This window comes from Atractosteus spatula, assembly GCF_055471065.1.
Source record: "Atractosteus spatula isolate fAtrSpa1 chromosome 10 unlocalized genomic scaffold, fAtrSpa1.hap1 SUPER_10_unloc_3, whole genome shotgun sequence".
Classification (NCBI taxonomy): Eukaryota; Metazoa; Chordata; class Actinopteri; order Semionotiformes; family Lepisosteidae; genus Atractosteus; species Atractosteus spatula.
This window is the reverse complement of record NW_028296623.1, coordinates 687,417-710,150: the sequence shown is the minus strand read 5'-3', so window position 1 is coordinate 710,150 and position 22,734 is coordinate 687,417. Positions and strand designations below refer to the sequence as shown.

At 44.8% G+C, this 22,734-nt stretch overlaps 1 non-coding gene across 1 annotated transcript; it reads right to left on the bottom strand.

Annotated features, from left to right (window-relative positions):
- Positions 1 to 4,477: 4,477 nt before the first annotated feature.
- trnah-gug (transfer RNA histidin (anticodon GUG)) lies at positions 4,478 to 4,549 on the bottom strand. Its single transcript has one exon. It is a non-coding gene; the product is annotated as a tRNA-His (tRNA).
- Positions 4,550 to 22,734: the final 18,185 nt, after the last annotated feature.

Genomic DNA, 22,734 nt, shown 5'->3' with positions numbered 1-22,734 from the left:
CGGGTGTGTCCAGTAGCTTATCGAGCGGAAGCCTGGGGCGGCGGAGAGCTGTGATCGTGCAGACCTTGAGGTGTCACCTCTTTGTCTGCTTTCCCGCCCCCCCTCCGCCCAAGCTCTGCTCCAGAGTAGCCCGGCAACCCCTCACACCTGCACGTGTCACAACCTAAGGTGTGGTCATGAGACACCCATGGGGTGCTGTTCTGTTCTTGCTAATTGTTTCCTGCCCGTCGCAGGCAGGAGTCCATGTGAGGAAGATGCGCTGGACAGAGCTCAGAGGGCGCAGCTGGGTGGCTTTCCTTCTGAGTGACGTTCCTGCAACACTCTCCTGCTCCTCTTGGTGCGCTCATGTTCATCGCGCCCTTTGTTCCTCTCTCCAGCGCCCCCTGCCTAAAGTGACGCTTCCCTTTCTCAGCCCGAAACGCAAGCGAGACACCAGCAGCAGTCTCCGCAGGTTTCCGTAGTGTAGCGGCTATCACGTTCGCCTAACACGCGAAACGTCCCCGGTTCGAGATCGGGCGGAAACAGCCTCTTTTTGCACGCTCCTGTACTTCACAGAGGTCTTGAGCGACCGGTCATTTGTTCCCAATGTATTTCCGGTGCCTTCATGCACTCTTGTACCAAACGCACGTTCCTTCTGTACGCGGAGCCGATCATTTGCAATTGGGCTGTGCCGACAGTCCAGGACGAGCTCTGTCGGCTCAAAAGCAGCGCAGGACCTGCAAGAACAACAGAAAGGTTAGCATCCAGTGGGGGCCTCTTAGTGAGCCCAAGATCTCATCAAGAATCGGCTCCAGCAACAGGGCTGGGCGCATTGTTCCATTCTCCGACCACTCTCGGTGTAAACAAGTCCCTCATGGTCTCTGCTTGAAATGCACTTTCCTGCGTTTGCTTTGGTGTAACTGGCTTCCCCTGCATGGGCGAATGTGAAGAAGATCCTTAGTATGTCATTGAAGAAAACCGAGAAGAGGTCGGAGTGGCCTCTGTCGTTTATCAACGATCCAGTCAGGCAGTACTCCTCTGTAAAGCGCCGTTCGTTCACATCGATTGGCTTTTTTTTGCCTTCATTCGCGCAAGTAGTAAAAGCAGACGCCCCTATTCTGCCGTGACCCGGATTCAAACCGGGGTTGTTGCGGCCACAACGTAAAGTACTGACCACTATACGATCACGGCGAGTTAACGATGCACACCCAGCAGGGCGGAAAAGGCTGTGCTCTCTTCGTGTGACCTAATTCGGCAAAGTCCTGACGTTGCATTTCAACTGAGCCCCAGTATACATCGACCCTTCGACACTCTGAGTGACAACTCTCTTGCGTGTTTTCTCATATTTATGTAGTTTGCTTGCATGATGCCCGGAACAGCGGGGTTGTGTGCTCCCATATGGTCTAGCGTTTAGGATTCCTGGTTTTCACCCAGACGGCCCGGGTTTGACTCCCGGTATGGGAACGTGTCAGTTTTGCCTTCTGCTTTCCAAAAGATCAGCACCGTGTACAAAGAAGCCGCATTAAAAGCACTCGAACGTGCAAAACGCGCGAGAAGAGGGGGCGCATGTTTCCAACCGAAGACTTCTCGCGTGTGAGACGAGCTGATCATCGCTGCAGGAGGTGGGAGGGTTACTCTGGTAGACAGGGCTGACCTTTGGCAATAGGATTTATACTCTCCAAGATGATATTTGCACTTTCTGGAGAGGCGATTTTCTCCACTTCAGTGGCCCGATTTCGTCGATTGCGTGGAGAGGGCTGTAGAATGTGGCGCCGCCTTTCCTGCTCCGTCCATGACAGGCGTGCTGGTCTCTGGAGAGAGAGCACGGTCCATCAGCGCACTTTAATAAAGGCACTGGAAGCAGCTGAATCGCATTTGCGAAACTCAGCGCTGGGCCGCCGGGCAGGGTTTGCCACCGTTTCCGTAGTGTAGTGATTATCACGGTTGCCTCACACGCGAAAGGTCCCCGGTTCGAAACAAAGCGGCTTCTTTTGTCGCCACGCACAAAAGGGGATTGGGGATTCACCTAGCGCTGTGATCGAACAGACCCACTCACCTCTTAGTGTGGCGGGATCTGCACAGTGCATGTCGCAGCGCATCCTGCTTTCACTCCAATGCGCGTCCTGATGTACCCCAGTCTCCCGCGTGACAGGTGGGGATAATCACCACTATACTAACGAGGAAGACATCGCTCTCTCCGACCCCCGGCATCGTGTCCCGACCCACCGTGCTGGAAGCCGACGCGTGCTGTGATTTCTTTACGGAGCAGAAATGACAACCGAGGAGCCGAGAGATCATTTCAGCATTTCGCGTCTGAACGGAAAACACAAACGACCAACTCGGAATGACTTGCCTTTGACGCTTATCAAAGCGTTCTTTGTGCATCGAACAGACCCACTCACCATGTCGCAGGGCTTCCTGCTTTCACTTCAATGTGCTTCTTGATGTCGAGTCGTGTGCCGTGCGGAGGCTCTGAAAGCGAGAGCAATGAAAAGGTGCACGACGCTGTGAAAGAAAACAGAGAAGTGAAAGGCAGTCCTTTCTCTAAGGAGGTAAAAGAAAAGCGTTCTACTCCCCGTCGGAAAATCGAACCCCGGTCTCCCACGTGACAGGCGGGGATACTTGTCACTATACTAACGAGGAAGACATTGCATTCTCCGATCCCCGGCATCGTGTCCCGACCCAGCGTGCTGGAAGGCGACGCGTGCTGTGATTCCTTTACGGAGCAGAAATGACAACCGAGGAGCCGAGAGTTCATTTCAGCATTTCGCGTCTGAACGGAAAACACAAACGACCAACTCGGAATGACTTGCTTTGGACGCTTTTCAAAGCGTTCTTTGTGCACGACGACTGCGCCGCCTAGCAGATACAAATGGGTTGTACAACTCTGAACTAGCAAATGGAAGAGGGCTAAACACCCTCTCTTTCAGCCCAGGTTCGATCTGTCTCCCAGAATCACCAGGGCGCACGCACACACACACACCCGTGCCGTTGAAGTGCTCTGCTTCATTTCTAAGGGCAACTCAACATTCACTCCTACCCCGAGAACAGAAAAGACAGCGTCCGCAGCAACAACAGCTCAGGTCTCTGCACAGGAGCTAAGCTGCCCTCATCTCCTCTGCTCTGCGGCTCCTGCGGAGTGGAGTCCTGCCTGGAGCCGTGTTTGCAGGCGGCGGCTCCACGCGCTCTGTCTGTGGGTCGTGTCCAAGAGCTCCTGGGAGGAAGAGAGAGCCCTCCCACTCGGGGGCTTTTCCACGGTCTGGGTGAGGAGGGGCGGGTGTGTCCAGTAGCTTATCGAGCAGAAGCCTGGGGCGGCGGAGAGCTGTGATCGTGCAGACCTTGAGGTGTCACCTCTTTGTCTGCTTTCCGGCCCCCCCTCCGCCCAAGCTCTGCTCCAGAGTAGCCCGGCAACCCCTCACACCTGCACGTGTCACAACCTAAGGTGTGGTCAGGAGACACCCATGGGGTGCTGTTCTGTTCTTGCTAATTGTTTCCTGCCCGTCGCAGGCAGGAGTCCATGCGAGGAAGATGCGCTGGACAGAGCTCAGAGGGCGCAGCTGGGTGGCTTTCCTTCTGAGTGACGTTCCTGCAACACTCTCCCGCTCCTCTTGGTGCGCTCATGCCGCAACACAGGAAGGCTGGAGCAGGTGGCTGTGTGCTCTGTGCACCGCCGAAATAGCTCAGTTGGGAGAGCGTTAGACTGAAGATCTAAAGGTCCCTGGTTCGATCCTGGATTTCGGCATTTTGTTTCATCGCGCCCTTTGTTCCTCTCTCAAGCGCCACCTGCCTAAAGTGACGCTTCCCTTTCTCAGCCCGAAACACAAGCGAGACACCAGCAGCAGACTCCGCAGGTTTCCGTAGTGTAGCGGCTATCACGTTCGCCTAACACGCGAAAGGTCCCCGGTTCGAGACCGGGCGGAAGCAGCCTCTTTTTGCACGCTCCTGTACTTCACAGAGGTCTTGAGCGACCGGTCATTTGTTCCCAATGTATTTCCGGTGCCTTCATGCACTCTTGTACCAAACGCACGTTCCTTCTGTACGCGGAGCCGATCATTTGCAATTGGGCTGTGCCGACAGACCAGGACGAGCTCTGTCGGCTCAAAAGCAGCGCAGGACCTGCAAGAACAACAGAAAGATTAGCATCCAGTGGGGGCCTCTTAGTGAGCTCAAGATCTCATCAAGAATCGGCTCCAGCAACAGGGCTGGGCGCATTGTTCCATTCTCCGACCACTCTCGGTGTAAACAAGTCCCTCCTGGTCTCTGCTTGAAATGCACTTTCCTGCGTTTGCTTTGGTGTAACTGGCTTCCCCTGCATGGGCGAATGTGAAGAAGATCCTTAGTAAGTCATTGAAGAAAACCGAGAAGAGGTCGGAGTGGCCTCTGTCGTTTATCAACGATCCAGTCAGGCAGTACTCCTCTGTAAAGCGCCGTTCGTTCACATCGATTGGCTTTTTTTTGCCTTCATTCGCGCAAGTAGTAAAAGCAGACGCCCCTATTCTGCCGTGACCCGGATTCGAACCGGGGTTGTTGCGGCCACAACGCAAAGTACTGACCACTATACGATCACGGCGAGTTACCGATGCACACCCAGCAGGGCGGAAAAGGTTGTGCTCTCTTCGTGTGACCTAATTCGGCAAAGTCCTGACGTTGCATTTCAACTGAGCCCCAGTATACATCGACCCTTCGACACTCTGAGTGACAACTCTCTTTCGTGTTTTCTCATATTTATGTAGTTTGCTTGCATGATGCCCGGAACAGTGGGGTTGTGTGCTCCCATATGGTCTAGCGTTTAGGATAGTTTTCACCCAGGCGGCCCGGGTTTGACTCCCGGTATGGGAACGTGTCAGTTTTGCCTCCTGCTTTCCAAAAGATCAGCACCGTGTACGAAGGAGCCGCATTAAAAGCACTCGAACGTGCAAAACGCGCGAGAAGAGGGGGCGCATGTTTCCAACCGAAGACTTCTCGCGTGTGAGACGAGCTGATCATCGCTGCAGGAGGTGGGAGGGTTACTCTGGTAGACAGGGCTGACCTTTGGCAATAGGATTTATACTCTCCAAGATGATATTTGCACTTTCTGGAGAGGCGATTTTCTCCACTTCAGTGGCCCGATTTCGTCGATTGCGTGGAGAGGGCTGTAGAATGTGGCGCCGCCTTTCCTGCTCCGTCCATGACAGGCGTGCTGGTCTCTGGAGAGAGAGCACGGTCCATCAGCGCACTTTAATAAAGGCACTGGAAGCAGCTGAATCGCATTGGCGAAACTCAGCGCTGGGCCGCCGGGCAGGGTTTGCCACCGTTTCCGTAGTGTAGTGGTTATCACGGTTGCCTCACACGCGAAAGGTCCCCGGTTCGAAACAAAGCGGCTTCTTTTGTCGCCACGCACAAAAGGGGATTGGGGATTCACCTAGCGCTGTGATCGAACAGACCCACTCACCTCTTAGTGTGGCGGGATCTGCACAGTGCATGTCGCAGCGCATCCTGCTTTCACTCCAATGCGCGTCCTGATGTACCCCAGTCTCCCGCGTGACAGGTGGGGATAATCACCACTATACTAACGAGGAAGACATCGCTCTCTCCGACCCCCGGCATCGTGTCCCGACCCACCGTGCTGGAAGCCGACGCGTGCTGTGATTTCTTTACGGAGCAGAAATGACAACCGAGGAGCCGAGAGATCATTTCAGCATTTCGCGTCTGAACGGAAAACACAAACGACCAACTCGGAATGACTTGCCTTTGACGCTTATCAAAGCGTTCTTTGTGCATCGAACAGACCCACTCACCATGTCGCAGGGCTTCCTGCTTTCACTTCAATGTGCTTCCTGATGTCGAGTCGTGTGCCGTGCGGAGGCTCTGAAAGCGAGAGCAATGAAAAGGTGCACGACGCTGTGAAAGAAAACAGAGAAGTGAAAGGCAGTCCTTTCTCTAAGGAGGTAAAAGAAAAGCGTTCTACTCCCCGTCGGAAAATCGAACCCCGGTCTCCCACGTGACAGGCGGGGATACTTGTCACTATACTAACGAGGAAGACATTGCATTCTCCGATCCCCGGCATCGTGTCCCGACCCAGCGTGCTGGAAGGCGACGCGTGCTGTGATTCCTTTACGGAGCAGAAATGACAACCGAGGAGCCGAGAGTTCATTTCAGCATTTCGCGTCTGAACGGAAAACACAAACGACCAACTCGGAATGACTTGCTTTGGACGCTTTTCAAAGCGTTCTTTGTGCACGACGACTGCGCCGCCTAGCAGATACAAATGGGTTGTACAACTCTGAACTAGCAAATGGAAGAGGGCTAAACACCCTCTCTTTCAGCCCAGGTTCGATCTGTCTCCCAGAATCACCAGGGCGCACGCACACACACACACCCGTGCCGTTGAAGTGCTCTGCTTCATTTCTAAGGGCAACTCAACATTCACTCCTACCCCGAGAACAGAAAAGACAGCGTCCGCAGCAACAACAGCTCAGGTCTCTGCACAGGAGCTAAGCTGCCCTCATCTCCTCTGCTCTGCGGCTCCTGCGGAGTGGAGTCCTGCCTGGAGCCGTGTTTGCAGGCGGCGGCTACCCGCGCTCTGTCTGTGCGTCGTGTCCAAGAGCTCCTGGGAGGAAGAGAGAGCCCTCCCACTCGGGGGCTTTTCCACGGTCTGTGTAAGGAGGGGCGGGTGTGTCCAGTAGCTTATCGAGCGGAAGCCTGGGGCGGCGGAGAGCTGTGATCGTGCAGACCTTGAGGTGTCACCTCTTTGTCTGCTTTCCCGCCCCCCCTCCGCCCAAGCTCTGCTCCAGAGTAGCCCGGCAACCCCTCACACCTGCACGTGTCACAACCTAAGGTGTGGTCATGAGACACCCATGGGGTGCTGTTCTGTTCTTGCTAATTGTTTCCTGCCCGTCGCAGGCAGGAGTCCATGTGAGGAAGATGTGCTGGACAGAGCTCAGAGGGCGCAGCTGGGTGGCTTTCCTTCTGAGTGACGTTCCTGCAACACTCTCCTGCTCCTCTTGGTGCGCTCATGTTCATCGCGCCCTTTGTTCCTCTCTCCAGCGCCCCCTGCCTAAAGTGACGCTTCCCTTTCTCAGCCCGAAACGCAAGCGAGACACCAGCAGCAGTCTCCGCAGGTTTCCGTAGTGTAGCGGCTATCACGTTCGCCTAACACGCGAAACGTCCCCGGTTCGAGATCGGGCGGAAACAGCCTCTTTTTGCACGCTCCTGTACTTCACAGAGGTCTTGAGCGACCGGTCATTTGTTCCCAATGTATTTCCGGTGCCTTCATGCACTCTTGTACCAAACGCACGTTCCTTCTGTACGCGGAGCCGATCATTTGCAATTGGGCTGTGCCGACAGTCCAGGACGAGCTCTGTCGGCTCAAAAGCAGCGCAGGACCTGCAAGAACAACAGAAAGGTTAGAATCCAGTGGGGGCCTCTTAGTGAGCCCAAGATCTCATCAAGAATCGGCTCCAGCAACAGGGCTGGGCGCATTGTTCCATTCTCCGACCACTCTCGGTGTAAACAAGTCCCTCATGGTCTCTGCTTGAAATGCACTTTCCTGCGTTTGCTTTGGTGTAACTGGCTTCCCCTGCATGGGCGAATGTGAAGAAGATCCTTTAGTATGTCATTGAAGAAAACCGAGAAGAGGTCGGAGTGGCCTCTGTCGTTTATCAACGATCCAGTCAGGCAGTACTCCTCTGTAAAGCGCCGTTCGTTCACATCGATTGGCTTTTTTTTGCCTTCATTCGCGCAAGTAGTAAAAGCAGACGCCCCTATTCTGCCGTGACCCGGATTCAAACCGGGGTTGTTGCGGCCACAACGTAAAGTACTGACCACTATACGATCACGGCGAGTTAACGATGCACACCCAGCAGGGCGGAAAAGGCTGTGCTCTCTTCGTGTGACCTAATTCGGCAAAGTCCTGACGTTGCATTTCAACTGAGCCCCAGTATACATCGACCCTTCGACACTCTGAGTGACAACTCTCTTGCGTGTTTTCTCATATTTATGTAGTTTGCTTGCATGATGCCCGGAACAGCGGGGTTGTGTGCTCCCATATGGTCTAGCGTTTAGGATTCCTGGTTTTCACCCAGGCGGCCCGGGTTTGACTCCCGGTATGGGAACGTGTCAGTTTTGCCTTCTGCTTTCCAAAAGATCAGCACCGTGTACGAAGGAGCCGCATTAAAAGCACTCGAACGTGCAAAACGCGCGAGAAGAGGGGGCGCATGTTTCCAACCGAAGACTTCTCGCGTGTGAGACGAGCTGATCATCGCTGCAGGAGGTGGGAGGGTTACTCTGGTAGACAGGGCTGACCTTTGGCAATAGGATTTATACTCTCCAAGATGATATTTGCACTTTCTGGAGAGGCGATTTTCTCCACTTCAGTGGCCCGATTTCGTCGATTGCGTGGAGAGGGCTGTAGAATGTGGCGCCGCCTTTCCTGCTCCGTCCATGACAGGCGTGCTGGTCTCTGGAGAGAGAGCACGGTCCAACAGCGCACTTTAATAAAGGCACTGGAAGCAGCTGAATCGCATTGGCGAAACTCAGCGCTGGGCCGCTGGGCAGGGTTTGCCACCGTTTCCGTAGTGTAGTGGTTATCACGTTTGCCTCACACGCGAAAGGTCCCCGGTTTGAAACAAAGCGGCTTCTTTTGTCGCCACGCACAAAGGGGATTGGGGATTCGCCTAGCGCTGTGATCGAACAGACCCACTCACCTCTTAGTGTGGCGGGATCTGCACAGTGCATGTCGCAGCGCATCCTGCTTTCACTCCAATGCGCGTCCTGCTGTATCCCGGTCTCCCGCGTGACAGGTGGGGATAATCACCACTATACTAACAAGGAAGACATTGCTCTCTTCGACCCCCAGGATCGTGTCCCGACACAGCATGCTGGAAGCCGACGCGTGCTGTAATTCCTTTACGGAGCAGAAATGACAACCGAGGAGCCGAGAGATCATTTCAGCATTTCGCGTCTGAACAGAAAACACAAACGACCAACTCGGAATGACTTGCTTTTGACACTTTTCAAAGCGTTCTTTGTGCATCGAACAGACCCTAACACCTCTTAGTGTGGTGGGATTTGCACAGTGCATATCGCAGCGCTTCCTGCTTTCACTTCAATGCACGTCCTTGTGTACCACCGGGTTTATAAAATTAAATTCAGGCACATTCGAAGTGCTATGGTGTTGCTCTGCTGTTTTAAATGTACCTCTAAAGCATTTAGTTCTGTTAACTACCAAATGATTTGTACTAATTTTATGTCAATTTCAGGAAATCCAGAGGTCTTCAGACTTGTCGTGGCTGTTGAAGAAGACACCTTTTGAATCTCACCCAGGATTTCCTGAGAGATCATTCAGCGAGCGAGTCCTCCCTCTGGACTCCGCACTGAGCTGAAAACTGCGCGAATTCCATTGTATAACCGAGAAAAACACTGATGGACATCGACATTTGATGATTACAAGATTACAAGAAATTCAAGAAACACAACAGTCCGAACACCGGTTTGAATCCTGAACGCTTAATTTAAGAGACAAAGCGAAGGATACGACCTGTAAACTCTCTTCATGTCTTACAGTTTATGATAAAAAAAAATCTTACTTTCATAATAATTTCGTGCTGGTGATAGATTATTTATTGAATTTTAACAAAATCACAATTCCAAACATTTTGGGTTAAACAGTTATTCACATACTCTAACGAAGAGAAACGTTAGTGCCTTCCGGTGTGTGAGCCAATTTCTCAAAACAATATTTGTTAGTCTCTCAGGAGGCTGCATAAGGTGTTTAGAGATAGAATTTCTAAAAGGCAGGCTCCCTGAGCTTAACATCAAGGCAGAAAAAATGTTTTGTTTTCTCTACAGAAATGCTCTTTAAATTTCAGCATAGTTACAACTCCCTTTATAAAGGGTGTGCACAGTTATAGAACCAAGGCATTGAAAGGTTTTTTTTAAATTGTTGTTCCAAAAAATGTTCCATTTGTTTTCTTTCTTAATGTTGTTGATTAAAAGATCTTATTAAATGGGAAAAAATCTGAATGTGAAAAAAGGTTAAAATGCTATTGAAAAAATCAGTAATGTGAGGAAAGATTAATTGTGGGAGCCCCTTACCTCCCCATGTCATGCTGTATTTCTCACTCATTCTACTGGGTGAGGTGCCGTCGCTTCTGGATAAAGTCTGTCAGTGGTCATTCCAGACGGGTCAGGTATGACTGCGCTTCGGCACAAGAAGAGACATGTGACTTGCGAGGATCCCGACAGTGGCACTTCTCTCTCAGTTCCCGGATAGTTCAGTCGGTAGAGCATCAAACTTTAAATCTGAGGGTCCACGGTTCAAGTCCTTGTTCGGGTGGTTGTGTTTCCGTTAAGTGTATTATAAATTTCGTTATAAATCGTATTTTATCTTCCACTCTTCTAGCTGTACTGTGGTTATTTTAAAAGTTCATTACTTGTATTTTCTTTAGTGTTTCCTTTCACAAACCGAAAATGTTCAAGACTATTTTGTCACCGCATTCCACGTAGATAATCACAGGAAAAGTAAAAGAAACGCAGTGAGGAGCTCACACAGTGAGTACTCTTGAATACAAGAGGAAAAGCACACACTGCACATCTGCGGAACATCACGTCCGAGTTTACAGTGACAGGAGAGATTGGAAGCGAAGTAGTTTTTTTATTACTGGCTCGCTGAACGATCTCTCAAGAAACCCCAGTTGAGATTCAACAGGTCTCTAACAATCACGTTCAAAAAGGTGACGATACAATTTTATTTTAACTAAGTAGCCTTAATGGCAACACAGTGTTAGGAGTTCGGCTTTTCTTATTTCTTCTGCAGAACCAGCGGTATCGGAATATACTGATCCGCATAATAAGCGCTGTCGGTTTCTGATCGTTTTTATTGAGCGCTGCTCTAAACTTTTCATTTGCTTGTGCTGGTTTTCCTCATGAAAAAAGACATTTCTCTTATTACATGATTTCACTTTTTTTCTTATCAACGAGGAGAAAGAAATAAAATATATAATTAATTATAAGAAACACAGGCAAGATGGCTGGTGGTCTAAGGCGTTCAGGTCGCAGTTTCCTCTGGAGACGTTTGTTCAAATCGTACTTCTGACGAGTACTCTTTTTCTCGTTAGAGTAGAAACGATAGAAGCCTTAAGTGGGAAAAAAATCACAACATGTCGCATTTCACGTGTTCAATGTTAATTGTCTCAGCGGTTGCCTCGGTGATTGATGGCTCTTGCAGGGTGACGGCAAACTTCTTCAGAGAGAGAGTCTTCCATTCACGGCTTTTCTTCATCAAGAGCCGAGGCAACAGAGACAGACTTCAAACTGACATGAATTACTTCATGAGCGTTTATGACCGTCTTTAAAAAGCGAAGTCGAAAACGTCTTTGGAAAAGAGAAAATGTCTGCTGACAGTAAACAGAGCTCACGCTCAGCTCCGGACAAGCGCTCCTCGTTAGTACAGTGCTGAGTAACCTCGCTTGTCGCGCGAGAGACCGCGGTCCGTTTCTGTGACAGGGCGCTGGTTACATTTTTTAACAACCTGACTTCATTTAGAAGGTGTGTACTGTGTACTAAGTTTCGGACTAGTTAGTGCAGTAGAATATGGAGATCATCTCCAGCTCTGAGCTCAACTGCAACAAGCAGTCGTGCTAAACAAAGTCAGAGCCCAGCTTAACCTGTGCTCAGTGTGGTGCTCAGGACACAGGGGTATTGTTGTGGTTATAATTAGCACAAACTGCACGGGCTCTGAATCAGAACATTTCAATTTATCTGATCAGTAAATTAAAATGCAGGACACATTAATATAGGATTATTACTGTGTCTCTGTCCTGTTCGTATATAACCCAATGTCCCTCACAGTTTAGAAGATACCAGTATGGACACCTAACTCGTAATTCAGTACTCATTGCAAATAGTCCCAAAACAAGCACGTCCAACAGCTGCGGGGTTGAAGGTGAACATGTATCGTATTGTAATGGCTTCTATTTCCACTCATGAATGAGACAGTTTCATGAGGAGATCCTACGCACAATTAAGCGAACACATCGCTATTTCGGTCTGATGTAGAGGCTCCATTTGTGTCAGCAGTACTATAAATGTAAGTCTTATACACTTTCAGGGGCTGCATCTGTAGCGCTTCATCTAAGAGAACTGTTTTACTTTACCGCATGGTTACATTCACCCACCCAATTTATTCTCAGAATACCAAATGGCTCAATAACCCTGTTTTCCCCTGGGAACCACCAGTGTACTGTCTCATTCCATTCAAAAATATAACAAATTTATTAAATTAATATATTCAATGAACTGTGTAACACAGAGCTGGAAAGGTGAAATCAGGATGGCTGAGCAATTGAGCAGCTGAAACTGTTGATCAGGATGGCTGAGTGGTTAAGGTGTCAAATTTGCAACCCACTAAGCAAATGTCTATGTGGGTTCAATCCCTGCTCCTGTAATTTGCTTTTGAAGTGACAGAACACTTTGAAGATTTTCACTCTATTAAAATATGTATTTACTAAATTTCAGTTCTCTTCACTCCCTGGGATAACTGAACTCTCACCATCGCATCCTGAAGGCTTTACATGCATTAGCTGTGATACAGCTCCTAATAAAGACAGAATGAAACTGTATCAATAATAAATGACATGTTTTAAATAAACGTTTATTGATAAACTTCATTATTAATAAAAGTGGTGTGACAGGAAAGCAAATAAAATATTACAATGATATTCCAAGCAACTGATGTGTGCCGGAGCCAAATGTCATCAACTGTGGGCTTTGTAAATTGTTTAAAAATTGTAAGTGAAGTTGAGATAATTAACAATTTGTTGATTCCTGCAGTTACAGATTAAAACGTGAGAAGAGTTTCTCTGGGTTTATCTCTGTCCGAGAGCCTGATGTGAATATGCTGAACGCAGTGTCTTTGATTTATGTACTCAAACAACCAAAGAATCCCATTCTCGTCATCCTATGGTTTGTCAAACGTGATTTTTTCAAAGTGGGTGTGATTTCGTTTAGTCTTTCGCTCCTGTACTAGAGCAGTAATGTTTCTAGACGCGCATGAACATGGTACAATAGGCTGACAGCAGGAACACGTGGCCCACAAGCATTAACAGTATCAGAGGTGTCTGCAGTATGTTGGTTTGTGAGCAGCGATAAAATAAAATGCCGAGGAAGCAGGTGTGCCTGCATTAATAAAGCTCCATCGAGCGGAAAAAGTAACAGAAGAACCAATCTAAATCCAACAGCAAGTTTCTGCAGTTGAAATCACAGGCAAAACTGCCACTGGTGAGGCTTGAACTCACAACCTCAGCATGACTCCACTATGTACTGCACGCTGACCAAATGCACCACTGCAGCTGCACAATGTGTTTGTTACATGTCTTAGATGTATTTACTGGAAGGTTGACGAAATCGTAAATCACTGATTTCATTATCTGCACGTTTAATATCTAGGAGAGAGAACTCCTTCAGGTTCTACAGCTCATAAGTGCACTTTAAGAAGTCTTTGCTTTTGTGAGATGGATCTCCGAGGTGCAGCTTTTTTCTTATTACTAAAGATACCTCTACATTGTAAACTATTTGAAGACCTAGAAAAAGGAACGTGGCGTTAGTTGAAATAAGCACTGAATGGGTTAAAACTCACGCTAAAGTGATGCCTTGTGGAGAATAAATCAACATACTTTATTCGCACAGGTCACTCTGCCACGGACAAGAACGATCAGCTACCACCACTATTATTATCATTATTATTATTATTCAACCATTTGGGGAACAATACAATTGAACAATCCCACTGTTCTTATGGCAAGAAAAATAACATGAGACCACTGTAAGAATGTTGTAATTGTTTGAACAATTGATTTCTATTTTTCCCTCTTATGGGCAACACTGTGGTATTTCTTTTTCTCTTCGTTGTTGTGCACGGGCTAGTTCTGCAGCGATATTTGCCACAGAAATTTCTGCGCAGCTCCGTATTAAATCTGTTCTCAACTACCAACGGACAGAAGACGACTCCAGTAGATAGCTGTGTAGATGTGTAGGACCACACACGACACAGTGATAGTGGGGCTCTTAATGGACTGGTACACAGACCACACAAGAGGCAAGCAAAACGCTTTTAAAATTCCAAAGGCTCACCAAGTCAGAGGAACAGCAATGAACTGAAAAGATCTGTTACAGACGTCTATGTTAACCTCTTTAGAGCTATAAATACCATTTGTTTAATTTATCTGTAGATTAACACTCCCAAGTAACAGCACCTTACAGTATATTAATGTTAATTCCGCTGGTGGACATTAGCTGGTGTTTTTTGTAACAATTTGCTTGTTCTGCTGTAAGGAATAATAATAACATCACTTTATTAACCCTTTACAATTTATTGCATTAGGAATTATCTTTTTGCATACCCCAGCTTGCTCTCCATGAGACACACAGATAAGGAGAGAGCCTGGGGTCAGAGCACAGGGTCTGCCATTGTATGGTGCCCTGGAGCAGTTGGGGTTAAGGGCCTTGCTCAGGAGCCAAACGGAGTAGGATTCCTCTGCCGGCAGAGGGATTTGAACAAACAACCTTCCAGCCACAGGCACAGATCCTTAGCCACCCCAAGCATATAAAGTAAAGTAAAAAATATACAGTATATAAAGCACGCGAACTTAAATGTTCAAAGTTTTCAGGCTCTTTAGCATTTTCCTTCACACATGGAAAAAGTTCAATGTGTTCTTGTCACATTTCTACACGTAGATAACACAAGATAACACGTACACAAGAACGGATGTAACAGTACAGGACATACAGTGAGGAATTCGCACAGCTTTCAGCTCAGTGCGGAGTCCAGAGGGAGGACTCGCTCGCTGAACGATCTCTCAGGAAATCTCGGTTGAGATTCAACAGGTGCTTCATCAACAGTTACGACAAGTCGGAAGACTCACTGAAGTCCGAAAAGATCAGCCTCTGTGATGCAGTGTCCAGTGACACTAACTGTCCTACTGTTCTCTGCTAATGTAGAGGGTGAATGTAAGGTTTCTTTCTTGTAAAATATTTTCAAGCGTATTTTTGCTGCTGAAAATTAATCTTATGCATTTGAATGAATTCCGATATTGTCACCTAATTCTATACATTGTTTCATCAGACTAGAACATTTAGAGGAGCTCAACTGCATTAATTAATTGCATAGTGATAGTATTTCTTGCCGTTTAAATACGTCAGTCAAAAATGTAGAGAAGGTGCTCCTATTTTCACCATTATAAGAACTGTGATGCACCAGTATTATTTACTTTCATAAAAGTATTGTAATTGTATTGTTCTGTTCCGTTACAGTCTTGAGTGACACAAACCTTCTCTTTTACTGCACTACACAGTTCAGCACACAAGGATCCTCAGTCAAACAAACACTGCAATCACTTGATAAAAGCCATTTCTCATCCTTTCTCTTAGTGTTGGTGCTACTATTGTATGCAAAGGAGGCGACTTGACAATGAAAGGTGTGATCATCTTAAAGAGAGTCTTCATGAAGGTGTGCGTCGTCAAGCTCTCCACTGGCAATTGACCGGGCTTGTGAAGAAACCAATCTCATTCAACAATCATACAAATTGCACAGCTTAAGGCACATGAAGCGAAATCCATGGGCTAATTGACACAAAACAATGTCGCTTCACATTATCCGCAAAGCTGTTTTGCTTGTTGACCACCTCTTCCTACATTACAGTGAGCACATACTGTATATTTCAGTTCCTTCTCTTTTATTTTCCTTACTATTTGACTGTCCCTTTCCCCCATGTGGAGATGTATCCACAGCCAAAACCCTGTGTTTCGCCCTACGTTTGTGCCAGTTTTACAGTTGGTGTAGGAGCCTGCCTTACAGAGGTCCAGTGGCACAGTTGGTCAGTGTGTGGTATGCATGTAGCTGTGCACAGTGGAGTTATAATGAGGTTGTGTGTTCAAGCCTTCCCTGGAGCATTAAGTCTTTTGAACGTTTTCCACCCATAAAAAGTTCATTCGCCGTAGTAGTTTCACTGTGACTTTGCAGGTAAAATAATATTTTGTATGCGATAAATAACTGAACTAGAAAATATTGGAAAGAAATGGCTTGTCACACTATTCGCAGCAGGCACGCAGACAGAGAAATGTCATTAAAGAAAATTCATTAAAAAGAGGAGTGACATCATTGCAAAGGCGATATTTTCTGATGTCTGTTTTGGTTAATAATCATTTGCGTGGGAATTACTTCTGTCATTATTACTAATACTGATAAAAACAGAGACCTCACAGCTCTCTGGACATTGGCCTGGACTCTAGAAAGTCTTTTTATTTGCAAGCGGTCTGGAACTCAACACCTGTTGATGGGTCACTTCTGTCAGACACATCAGTGGAACCCATGCCCACCTACACACACATTCACACACACTGATAGATATACTGTACACCTACACTCTCACACACATTTACACTCACAGACACATCACACAATTATACACACAATAAGACACTCACACACTCACATATATACACTCACAGACTCACAAATACACAAATAGACACTATATACGCACATAGATACCGCATACACTCTTAGGTACAGATACACTATAACTAACACTAATGCAGGTACTGCTAATATTACAACAGTAACACTATCACCAAAACTTACACTATCATTGTTACTAACACTGACAAAAACTACTACTAGACTAATAATACTTATAATAACAGTAATACTCTCATGAAAACTAACATGATGATGATGAGTGTTAATACTCTGACACTAACACTATAAGTATCACTAATATTACATAAATACTAGCATTAAAACTAAAACTATCAATAATGCTATCATCATTAATATTCACATAGACACTACACACACTGACAGACATGCCCACACATACACTTACAAATATAAAACTACACACTGACAGACACCACACACTCACGGACACAAACCATACACACACATTCTCAGTCATGCATTCACAGAAACAAAGAGACACTACGCATACTCATAGACACCAAACACTCAGAGACCCCACACGCTCACATACTAACAGACACATACCCACACACTCACAGACACACAGCCCACACACACACAGACACCACACACTTCCAGACACGCACCCACACACGCACAGATACCACAAACACACTTATCTACAGATACACGATAACTAACACAAATATAAATACTACTAATACTTGAACAGTAACACTATAATTATAATTAATATTAACATGAATATGAACATTAAAACTAAAACAATCAGTAGTGCCACTGTCATTAATACTCACATGAACACTAGCATTAAAACTACCAGTTGTAATCTCACTAATATTAACATGAAGACACTGATATTAGTATTAGTTGCTACCCGTGACGTCACACCGCTCTCTGTGACAAATGCGAGACACTTATACGCGAGGAGTGACGGGGTGCCTGTTGCCGTGATTACCATTCTTATGATTTATAAACACTGGAAAAATGCATTTAAACTGTTACTTACATACATTTATGAACTTGAAATATCATTTTCTAGCTCTAGGATACAGTTACCTAAATAATAATATGAATAATCATTGTTTAATTTCGGATTGAACATTATTAACCCTAAACGCACTATGGTAATTGGTCGATACAGTCTTTATTAACTGTTTTCTAGATACTTAAACAGGGTCAAGAAATGAATCAGTACTCACCAATCGGTGAAGTTAATCGATTTTTCTACGGTTCTTCAGTTTAAATAATTGGTTGTCGATAGATAAGTGATCAATAACTCTTCTCCGTGCACTCCGTGCGCCTCCCGCGGTCTCTCTCTCTCTCTGATCCCGGCGCTCTGGCTGGTGTCTGTGACGTCACAGTGCTTATTCTGACAGAGCAGAGCGCGTCTCTGCTGCTTTTGAGTGTCTTTTTCATGAATGCCAGAGGAATTCGAAATGTTGCAAAAAGAAAAGCGTTTACTTCACAGATTAATGTGTTACAAAGTGTACCCGTGTGGAGCAGTAGAGAACGAGCATGAGTCCCTGAAATAAGCACTTTCAAGGGTTTTACACGAATCATCAGAGTATAGAAGCCAGGAGGATCAGACTCATGTTCCTGGAGGTTAAAACGTGTATCCTGGTTTTATTTCCACCCAGCTCTCAGCTCTATAGGTAGTCTGATGATTTAAATTAGCTGTATAACTGTTACAAGACTTTATCTAATTGTACATTTATAAGACTGCCTGTGAGACACTTCTGAGAGCAGCTGAATCCCAGGGCTGGTGTAGAATCACACACAGACAGGTCTTCTTCTGTGTGATCTGAGTCCCACTGCTCAGAGCTGCAGACTGGTCAACTGGTCACTATTATAGTCACGACCATCGGCCTTTGGCTACTAATAATCAATATACTGATCAGAGTGTCAATACTGGTGTTTATTACATAAATACAAAGATAATTCCACACTCACTTGTGTTATAAAACACTTAAAAAACATGTTTGAGCCTGATATACAGTAAAGAAAGTAATACCGAAGGGCTGGAAGTCCTGGAAAGGGTTAATAGAACCTTCTTGCTTCCAAACTGGAACAGAGCCCACAGCTGCCAGATCAGAGACCCCTGAGCCCAGTTCACAGAGAGGAGAACCAGGAGCTCTTTTATGTCTCTAAGAGGGCTGGGAGAAAGGATAAAAGGGGGAAATGTGACTTGAGTCCAGGCTGTTCTGTCTGATATTGTTCATGTAGCAGCACTGATTGTTTGAATATCTTCTGGTTCTGGATTGTGAGGATAGAGAGCAGTACGGCATTGAGCTTCTGTCTGAGTGTGAGTCTGAGCTGTGAATCTGACTGAGAAGAGAATAATGTTTTTTTTTTATTCTGCCTCAAAATTTTTTTTCTTTGCCAAGTGGTGTTACATCCCCTTCAGATACTCTGCACAGACTGCTAGAGAGAAGAGGAGAGAGAGATGGACAGATTAGAGCACACGCAGCGAGAGAGATATACGTCTTGATTTACTTTGAAGCAAGTGTTAATTTCCTTTCTTGAACAAGTTGTTTCTGAACTTCAAGAAATTCATACAACTTCTGAAAGATAAAATACAAATCTTGCTTATCAGGACAGAAGAAATACCACAAGAAAATGCCAGTGATTTTTCTCCTTTTAACGAAAAGTTGAGAAAAACAACGGCAGTGCATTTCCATCGGCTTGATTTAGCTTAATACATGTATTCACTCCCTTTTCTGTAGATTACAGCCTGCGAAAGATTAAATAAAGTTATTGGATATTCATGGTCAGTGCAGGAGAAATACTGCCGGCTGGCAGGAAAATGTCAGTATTTTATTTTCTTTAACTACAAACGTGTGAATGGTGAAAAGCAACGGGAGTGTGTCTCTGCAGCTGTTAAACATCGGGCTGGTGCTTCAAACCCACTCAGGGATGAGGGGATTGTTCCGCTGTAACCATAATCTCTGCTAAAACTTGATGGGATTTCCTCTTGAACTTTGCAGGAAATTTGCATTTTACTCGTGTGGAACTACAAGTAAACAATTAAGTACCTAAGTCAATGTCCAAGAAAAACATTTTCACGTGTGGAATTTTATCTTCAACTGGCTGTTGGGAGAATTCATTTATACACTCGTTGTATCCTTAGCAAAAATATTTTAAAATTAGAACACAGATTTGTTGGAGAACTTGACAATCCTTGACAATCATTATTAAATGAGCATTATACAAATGTGTGTTGATATTTTGTATATGTACCTTAATTGTAATAAATATAAACATAATTGCTTTGATATGGATGTTCATTTGAAGGATTTGAGGAAACTATCAAGGATCTCAGAACAACCAAAGATACATTTGGGCATCTGCTATTGGTAAAGATTAACAAATACAGTAAGTGTGAAGCTTGCACACACACAAGAGAAAAAATCAGTTTTAATTCACTTCATTAAACTGATGGTGTGCTGAACAATCGTGTGTAAAACGTGGATAGCAGAGGATGGTTTCAATCCATCAACCTTTAGGGTATGGGCCCAGCAGGCTTCTGCTGTGCCACTCTGCTAACAGATGATGTGGAGTGATTCAGCAAAAAAGTGCGCCCGAGATGAAAAGTCTCAACGGTAACCGCAGACGTAACTTTGAGCACTTGGTTTTTTATAGTACAAATATCACATGCTGCTCTACATGGGCGTGTCTTCAAGATCATTGTGAACCAAAGCTTCTGCTTTCCGAGGCAACTGATTCTTTCGTCATTAATTCCCAAATCTTCAATGAGAATTAGTGAAATGAAAACCAAGCACATGTACACACTCGCATCGTAGCATGACAGAAAAATGATGGAAGCATTTGAGAAATAACAAGAGTAGTCTGAACAGCTCCAGCCTATCAACTGCTTTACGAAGAGATCGCTCCTTCTACACCCAGTTTATAACACTGAAAATGATTCAGAAAGCACAGCAAAGGTCTAAAACCAGTGAATGCCACTGCATACATAAAATGTCAATTTTTCAAAATTAAAATCTTCAGCTTTGAAGGATTGTCATTAATATATTTTCGTTTTTCTCTTTTTTACATAGCAAGCTTTCGAGAAATAAACTGTCTTGTAATTAAGGCTGCATTAGAAAATGTGTATCTAGCTTTGTTCAATTAAAATCGGGACATCCCAGTGGGCAAAAGATGTAGAATATACGTCTATTAAACTCATATATTAGACATATAAATGTGGTCCGTAATTCGTCTAGAATGAAATTCTAATATGCGTATATCATTATACGTCAATTAGATCTATGATTATATGTTCATTATACATATATGGTTGGAGTTCTATTATACGGATAACTTTAGAGGACTATTATACATATATGGTTAAAGCTCTATTATACATCAAAAATAGATGTTATAGGTGTAGAAACGAAAGAATCAAACCATTGATTTGTTTTAGAAATTTATTCTGAAAATATACAATTATTCACACCTTAAAAATATGTAGTTCATATTATACATTATATACAATATTGTAATAAACAAATTTAATCATCATAAAAAACACAACTAGTAAACTTCAGTTACAAATTCTAGTAACATGGCAATATATATATATAGTAATGACAAACACAAACTAATTTCATGAACACGCTAATATTTAACTCAAACCCACACTTCGATTCAAATATAAATTTTAAAATTTACAACAATCAATATTTCTACAAAAATATTATTAATGTAGCACAAATGCTACTTTCTAATAAAGACAGAAAGAAGCTGTTTGTTTTGTGTCTCATGGTGATCCTCCTCTCCATCCTAATGAAATGTTTAATATGATCCCTCGAGAAAAAAAAAGGAGTCAATTTCCGCCTGGAATGATTGATGCCCCATCAAACATTTTGTAATATCCCTGGAAGTTTATACAGTAGAATACTGGTTCGTGGCTTAAGTTCAAGGTAAACAAGACTAAGGAAACGAGTTGGAAACTTGATGTCGAATTGGAATTTAAATCACCCGGAACATTTCACTACATTGGGCAGTATGTGCCAGAGAGCAACAGCTGATCTCCCTTCGATAGCTCAGTGGGTAGCGCTGCGGACTATAGTGGAAACAGTAGGGAATCTTTAGGTTGCTGGTTTGACTCCAGCTTGAAGGAAGGGGCTTTTTGTGTATTTTGATCAAAGATTTCAATAAACGACGAAGCAGAGGCTCTTGTTCCGAATTTAGCTCACGTCTGATTGTCTTGTTTTCGCCAATATCTGATCTTTGAATTCAGGGACTGCTCTGTCTGCTTTGTACAGTAATTCAAACGTAGATACAAATGTCACGTTTTTATTGTAGATATAAAGGTGTTCTCTGTTTTCAAAGGATAGGTACTTAATTGGCTTTTGGATTTGGTTTTGATTTTGTATCGATGTATTATTAAGTTTGTGCTTTTTGTGTTTTAACGTATTGTGAACTTATTTTTTAAACAAATGCTTACAAAGGCAAACAAGGCACACATCTGTTTATACCAGCGGTGAACTTTTCAGTTTTGTTAAGTGCAAGCTACTACGCACTTTTAGGAGTATAACAGGTTCGATATAAAGTGGCAGAAATATAAAAGGGGGAAATTACCCATACTGCGTGTAAAGCCCTTGCTGTGTCTGTTGTTTTATTGTTAGATAAAAATTGTGTACTGTGCACGAAATGGTGCAGAAACACAATCCTTATTTCTTCATTCCCATGAATTAACTCTGTAGTAAAGAAATCGCAAGAGTGAGGAACTGCGGGCGTTCTTTGATTGTGGTGGATAGCTTGTGTGCAGGGAGTTTCTGCACGTCCTTAAGTCAGTTCCTCAGTCGTGTTTTGGCTTTTTTATGGCACTTTTTATGTCCAAGGAGCTCAATGTGCTTGACATCTCCCAAAGGGTGACAGACCTTTGGGTTATTTGCGAAACTGCTTTATTCCCCATTCTTTCTATACTCGTTGATAAGTAAACGAGAAATCCTGTAAGAGAAAAAAATGTGTTTTAGTTTATCGCGGAAACTAGCACCAGCAAATGTTGCGTTAAAAAATGGTTTAAAATGATAAGTGATCTAATTTAACGGAGCAAATGCTTTTTTTCTATTGGCATTGTAATCTCTTCTGAATGTTTGCGTAGATACTGTTACTGGTTCCAGTTTATGACTATAAAATGTCTTCTTTGTATCATTCTGTATTTATTTGTGAAAAGACAATTAAGTTCTTAACAAATTCCATATATTAAATTTCCGCAATCCATTTAGGCTTTAACAGACAACTGTGCGCTTTCACAGAAAGAGTAACAAGAAGACATGTAGACATGTAGG